Raw genomic sequence first — 7,423 nt, forward strand, 5'->3', positions numbered from 1 at the left:
GTTTTTGCTTGTCCACCTGCCTCTTGAGGATTGACCACAAGTTCTCAATGGGAGTAAGGTCTGGGGAATTTCCTGGCCATGGATCCAAAATTTTGATATTTTGATCCCTGAGCCACTTAGTTATCACTTTTGCCTTATGGCAAGGTGCTCCATCATGCTGGAAAAGGCATTGTTGGTCACCAAACTGTTCTTGAATAGTTGGGAGAAGTTGCTCTTGTAAGATGTTTTGGTACCATTATTTATTCATGGCTTTGTTCTTAGGCAAAATTGTGAGTGAGCCCTCTCCCTTGTGAGAAGCAACCCCACACATGAATGGTCTCAGGATGCTTTACTATTGGCATGACACAGGACTAATGGTAGCGCTCACCTTTCCTTCTCCGGACAAGCATTTTTCCAGGTGCCCCAAACAATCTGAAACGGGATTCATCAGAAAAAATGACTTTACACCAGTCCTCAGCAGTCCAATCCCTTTACCTTTTACAGAATATCAGTCTATCCCTCATGTTTTTCCTGGAGAGAAATGGCTTGGACACCAGGCCATCCTCCAAAAGTCTTCACTTCTGTGTGCATGCAGATGCACTCACACCTGCCTGCACTGGTGGTGCCCCAATTCCGCAGCTGAATCAACTTTAGGAGACGGTCCTGGCACTTGCTGGATGTTCTTGGGCACCCTGAAACCTTCTTTACAACGATTGAACTTCTCTCCTTGAAGTTCTTGATGATCTGATAAATGGTTGAATTAGGTGCAATCTAACTAGCAGCAATATTCTTGCCTGTGAAGCCCTTTTTGTGCAAAGCAATGAGGACTACAAGTGTTTCCTTGCAGGTAACCATGGTTAACAGAGGAAGAACAATATTTTCAAGCACCACCCTCCTTTTAAAGCTTCCAGTATGTTATTCTAACTCAATCAGCAGACAGAGTGATCTCCAGCCTTGTCCTCGTCAACACTCTCACCTGTGTTAACAAGAGAATCACTGACCTGATGTCAGTTGGTCCTTTTGTGACAGGTCTGAAATGCAGTGGAAATGTTGTTTTTGGGATAAAGTTCATTGTCATAGCAAAGTGGGACTTTGACATTAATTGCAATTCATCTGATTACTCTTCATGACATTCTGGAGTATATGCAAACTGCCATCATAAAAACTGAAGCAGCAGAAATAAATATTTGTGTCATTCTAAAAACTTTTGGCCATGACTGTAGGGAACTCCACCCAAAACTTAAAATTTAGTTTTGGAAGGAGGAATAGTAAAATGCAAAACTGGATTAGTTGTCAGCACACCTCTAGTGAACTATTCGTAAAAGCCCATCTTGAGCAGAAAGCAGCATTTTGGGTGGAGTGTTCTTTAAATATGAGTGTGACTTGGTACATGGGATGTGTCTGCATTTCCTTACACAATTATCTATTTGAAGGATGCATACATTGGACAGAATATAAGCCAGGCAATTACATCTAACAATGGCCACAATATTGTACCTACATGTTCCATGTCCCCAATAGTGTCCAGCACAGAATTTATACAGTAGCTCCAATAGTGTCCGACACAGAATGTATAGAGAAACTCCAATAGTATTCAGCACAAAATGTAAACCGTAGCTCTAATAGTGTCCAGCACAAAAGGTATACAGTAACTCCAATAGTGTCCAGCACAAAATGTATACAGTAACTCCAATAGCGTTGAGCACAGAATGTATATAGTAACTTCAATAGTGTCCAGCACAGAATTTATACAGTAACTCCAATAGTGTTCAGCACAAAATTTATACAGTAACTCCAATTGTGTCCAACACAGAATTTATACAGTAACTCCAATAGTGTCCAGCACAGTATAGAGTAGGCCCAATTTTGTTTAGCATATAATATATACAATTTCCACATTAAGGTATTCAGACCAATTTTTATCCCGGTACTATGTTTACTACTCTACTTTAGTACATGGCTTAAAAAGGGTCATAATTCTCAAAACAATTCACTGCTACACAGAACATGTGAGACAGTTGGATTTACATTTTAATAAATGTAGATGTTTTTATCACTTATGAAGCTGGTATGATATTGCATAGTATATTAGTGATGTGGTGATCCCCAATATAATTATTAAAGTTAATGTTGGATATATGCCTTCTCTTCTCATTGGATTATAATTTAGTGGTAGTGATCAGCAGCAGTAGTAATGTGCCCATACATGTACCCAATGTCAGTCAGCAGTTGTAAAGCATTCATAAATATGCACAGTAGTAGTGATAGACAGCAGTAGTAATGTGTCCATAAATGTACCAAGTGTCAGTCAGCAGTTGTAAAGCATTCATAAATATGCACAGTAGTAGTGATAGGCAGCAGTAGTAATGTGCCTATACTTGTACTCAATGTCAGTCAGCAGTTGTAAAGCATTCATAAATATGCACAGTAGTAGTGCTAGGCAGCAGCAGGATTGTGTCCATTATTATGCCTCTCCTGTTTTGACTGCTGTCACCTTTGGTGTCTGAAGAGCCTCCTTCTCCCCCTCTTTCTGTTTCTCAGCTGCAGTCACTTTCTCATCAATCAGTTAGTGGCACAGGCCCTTCAGTAACCCCATGGTGCTCCTGTAATGAGTAAAATAATTTCTGCACCTCATCTTTGGCTCCACTAAGTTGTAGGCATGGGTCCAATGGGTGGCTGCCCAAAACATGCCATATAACCAAGATAACATTTACTGTATGTGCAGATGGCAAAAGTGTACAGAAAAGACCTTCATATGCACCAGTACAATCCTAATTTTCTTTTTATATCTGCCTTTTATTCCTAGTTAGAAAAGTTGATTTATTTTTCCATGCAACTTTGACTAAACTATGATTGTAACATGTGTTATTATGACAGTTCAAACACAGGACAGGATGGATCTGTGTGATGTACTTACAGTAGTTACAGAGGACCAGGCCTCACTTCCCTTTTAACTGAGGTGTGAAACACTGAGACCTTTAAAACAAGATCGCTATACCCTTAAGGCAGGAAAAATAGACCTTGACAAAAGCTGATTACATGCTTGCAAATCACCCAGCTGCTGCTTTCTTTACTTACCATGGCTTGAAAGAAGATAGTTTTCTCTGTGCAAAGTTTTTTTCTTATGCTCCATTGGGTTTTCCACTTCTTGATCAATTAAATCCATTGGCCAAGTTATATTAACCCTTAAAGGGCTCCATTCACCAATATGGGACTAAACATTCTAGAGAGAAAGAAAGCAAAATTCATATGAATAATAAATTGTATATTTGCAGTGTTTTTCTTCCACAGTCATTTTTGTTAACCTTTCCTGCAACAGAAGCCCTCTTTATTATGAATGCCAACGTTCTGATTAAATATTTATTTGCTTGATAAAAATGCTATTTGGGTACTGTTAGTTTGTAGTTGATAAACATAGTAAACATATTTGTAGTTTCTCTAGACTTTCACTGTTATACATGGGAATGTTTTATCTGAATGTCACTTGTGTTCCAGGTTCCTAAATCTCAGTCATTTGGCTGCTTTCTCTAACATCGACAACAACATCTTATTATAATAAAACACTGTACTCCTAATATCTAGTGTAAAATGTTTTATCCAGCAGAAAGAAACCCAGTATCACTATAAAAAATATTCTCAGTCTCTTTTATAAGAATAACAATTATTATTATTATTATTATTATTATTATTATTATTAAACATCTTTGGAAGATATGACTGGAAATAAGTGTTTTGTTCCAAAGTAGCAGAGTACATGGGCTTTCTAAATTAACCCCTGCTGCTCTGGGGACGACATGGAGTCTATACAGTCTAGGCCTCCCTGTGGGGAAGGAGGAGTTAATAAAAAAAAATGAGGAAGCTGATAGTAAAGATGTAGTGAGTGTGCAGACTGAAAAGGTGACTTGAGCATGTGGCATGAGCATGTGACAGGTTCTGAGAGGTATTTACAAGGTGCCTGAGAAGGTAATTATCACCCAAAACAGGCTGCAGGAAGTACTTTTGGTCACCTCCAATGAAGAATTTGTAATGAGCTGGAGGGCCTGATTTTCAATGGATGATTTGCCCAGAACAATGGCCCCAAACAGAACAGAGTAAAAGGCTTACAAATGGTAACCTTAGAGGCAGTGGGCTCTTTTCCCATCAGTTTAAATCAGTTTTCTAGTCGATAACATTTTAAACTTTTACATGACAAGTGGGTTTAGTAGTGTAAGAGAAACTTAAATGAATAATAAAAGGAGATATGTATAGCGATTTAGCTGGCATGGAGGAAGTGAAAAATCCATGTGTAATATTTCATAGGCTGCATGTTTAATATGAAGGAGTTTTGCTGGACAGTAAACAGTTTGTCCCTTAGCAAACGACAAAGTATATGAGCTGGTAACAGTCCATATTATATATTCCTCATGTGGGAAATGATGAGACAAATCACCCATCCAACGCATTATTCCCTACTGTGTCATGTAAGTGTTGTTATTAATGTGCTCATAAGGGATTATTAAAGTTATTTGTACACAATACATTTTCCTTAAGGCGTCCATACCTGCAGAACATTTATTATGCTGATTATTCAGTGAGCATGTATATGGCCAACTGACGGTGTTTGGGTAGTTTACGGGCATGGATAAAAATGAGGTCAGCGGATGATCACCGTCGGCCTGTGTGTGCGGCCATCTGTCAGCAACTCTAACAGGCATGTGCTTTTAGTGACAACAAATACAGTATATATAAATATTTTAGTGTTGTTGTCTGGAGTAAATGTTCCTCTATTTCCACTTGCCATGTCTGCCTCACTTTCACTTTTCGCGACCTGCCATTGTCTAATGCCACAGTTGTCATCACTGCTGGGATGGTAAATGTTAGTATCTACAGCGTTACCTCTCTTGGTTGAAGAAGGAAGACATTTAAAACGTGTTTGGCCATAAGACTCCCCAAGACATGGTAATAAATCATCCTTTGTTTTTTTTGTGGATATTTGTTGTTAAACTTCTTATAAAGCCCCTTCCAATAAATATATTAAAAATATAGTTACAGCTGTTCACTTTTTATTCTATTTGTTGCTTGGACACTTTGCTGTGCTTTTTGGTTACGTGGTCTCTCGTATGTTGAACAATTGTTTTTATAAAGTGTAGTAATACCTAGGGGTAAATGTATCAAGCTGAGAGTTTTCCGGCGGGTTTGAAAAGTGGAGATGTTGCCTATAACAACCAATCATATTCTAGCTGTCATTTTGTAGAATGTACTAAATAAATGATAGCTAGAATCTGATTGGTTTTTCAAACCCGCCAGAAAACTCTCAGCTTGATACATTTACCCCCTAGTCTGAATAAGTATACAATAATAGGTAGAAATAATAGTCTTGTGATACTATAGTATCAGCTATATTTGTACAATAATAGAGTATTATTGAAATGAATACATAGATAGTTAGCCATAAAGAAGCCTCTTCAACCTCAAAACAGCATCATCTCTAAGAATACTTACATCTGATCAGTCCTTTCATCTGGATTGGGAAATTCTGTATCAATATTGGCATTGAGACAAGTGGGGAGATTCACTAATGTGTGGTTTCACCAAATCGCAGGTTTTCACTGTATTTGATGTGAGGCTTGAAACTGTGCAACTTAATAAAGACAGGACCGCACATCAAATGGCATGAAAGAAAACCACAAGTCTCAAACCGCATTGGAGGTTTGGAGACCTTACTGGGATATCTATTTATTGAGCAGTGGTTTGCCAAACTGCATGGCAAGCTACCAATCAATAGCAAAAATGAGGTGGTTGTGACAGGGGAGATAGCTCAAAACTTATGCTATTTGAGTTATCTTGCTTATCATAAAGGGTTAAAAAAAAACAAAAAAACATGTATCCTTACAAGATGTGGACAGGCTGTGCAGTTTACCACAATAATAGGGTGCCAAAAGGCATTGGGGAACTCCCACTAGTGACAAAAGGCACCATGCTAAACAGGCTGGGCTGTTTTAAGGCTATTAACAGGCAGACAACACACTTGTGTCTCCCTGTCATAGTATAAAACAGCGCAGCCTGTCCAGCATTAAGCACGGTCCTCCAGACGGGAGCCCGTATAAATGAGCGGGTCCACTCACCTAGAGAGGCATATGCTGCGTAGCACTGGGCCCCTCCTAGTACACCTGACCAGGATGCACATAGGTGCAAGTGTTTACTTGCACTTGTAGTGCCCCAATAGAGACCAATAAAAGTGACCCAATATAAAATTAAAAACATGTACCCCCAATGAAATAAAAGTTACCCAATAAAACTAGAAAAGGCCCTAAATGTTTTTTCTCACTTGGTCTGCCATAGTCCAAAAGGGGAGCTTGTAACCTATAAGTTTTAAAAAGTAAATACTAATAATAAAAATAGAGGTATAGACCGCTTCCGAATAGCATGAACAGCAGAGTGATGCTAGCTCCAGGGTGGTCTTTTGCACCACACAGCCAATTACTGATAGCCACTCTCTTATTTAGCTTATCTCTAACTCAATAATAACACTGCTCCTCTCTACATGCAACATGAACGCTCCTCTCTCAGTCATGGGCCTTGTTAGTGGCTGCATACACATTTATCAACAGTCAACTGATAATTATCCAAAGTATTGGACTGTTTAAAATTCATGACCAAGAGGCCTTTTTTCCCAAAATTGCCAGTTGTTTTGGGGAGTAATTAAACTAATTCATGGCAAATATAGTTTCTCATAACATTTCATTTTGATCGTTATGTTGCTTTACAGAATATACTATATGGTCCTATATATACCGCCACAGATTGTTTGCATTTGTTTACCTTACACTGCTTCTGTAGGCCCTTGTGCATACTTTGCAAATACAATATGTATTTACTTTGGAATGGGTATTGTAATATTTAGTATCAATAGCTTTTCCTGCCTCCATAGCAAACCAAAGAACCTCAAAATGTAGAAAAATGCTATTTTTAAAATGTGTTAATATTATTATATATGATTTGTTTTTTAGGGCCACTGAAAAGTTCAAGAACACCAACTCAGAAACATATAACATATACATCACAATGATAAGATGAAAGGGTAAGTAGCCATTTAAAACATAGGGAGCTCTTCAATTCACAATTCACGTCGTTAACATGTTACATTTTAACCTTTAACCGATTCAATTTCTCTTCTATTTGCTCTTGCAATAGTGTCATTAGCCTCCCAGCCAATCCCAAGCGTTTTCCCACTCTTCAGCCACCACTGTGCAACTAGATTTGGAAACCGCTTATTAGCGGAGCGGCTATTGACATTGCCGGTAAATTCAGTACACAGCCATTTAGTGCTGTTACTCTTAGTGAGCAGTCTAGCATCATCTCTAATAGGTTTATTTTTTTTTACAATTGGACTATAAAAAGTAGAATTTTCAATTGGACTACGATGGAAGATTTTATTTTATATTATAGCAGTTAATGAAAGGTT

General features: G+C 38.2%; 1 long non-coding RNA gene across 7 annotated transcripts in view; it reads left to right on the forward strand.

Moving 5' to 3' along the window:
• Positions 1 to 7,223, forward strand: part of LOC142143911 (uncharacterized) — a 182,475-nt gene extending 175,252 nt beyond the window's left edge. For all 7 annotated transcript variants that reach the window (XR_012689597.1, XR_012689594.1, XR_012689595.1 and 4 more), the window contains 2 exons: positions 6,969 to 7,039; positions 7,153 to 7,223. This is a non-coding gene — a long non-coding RNA (uncharacterized LOC142143911). The remainder of the gene's footprint in view (positions 1 to 6,968; positions 7,040 to 7,152) is intronic.
• The last annotated feature ends 200 nt before the right edge of the window (positions 7,224 to 7,423 follow it).

The sequence above is a fragment of the Mixophyes fleayi genome, chromosome 3 (genome assembly GCF_038048845.1).
Source record: "Mixophyes fleayi isolate aMixFle1 chromosome 3, aMixFle1.hap1, whole genome shotgun sequence".
NCBI classification, from domain to species: domain Eukaryota; kingdom Metazoa; phylum Chordata; class Amphibia; order Anura; family Limnodynastidae; genus Mixophyes; species Mixophyes fleayi.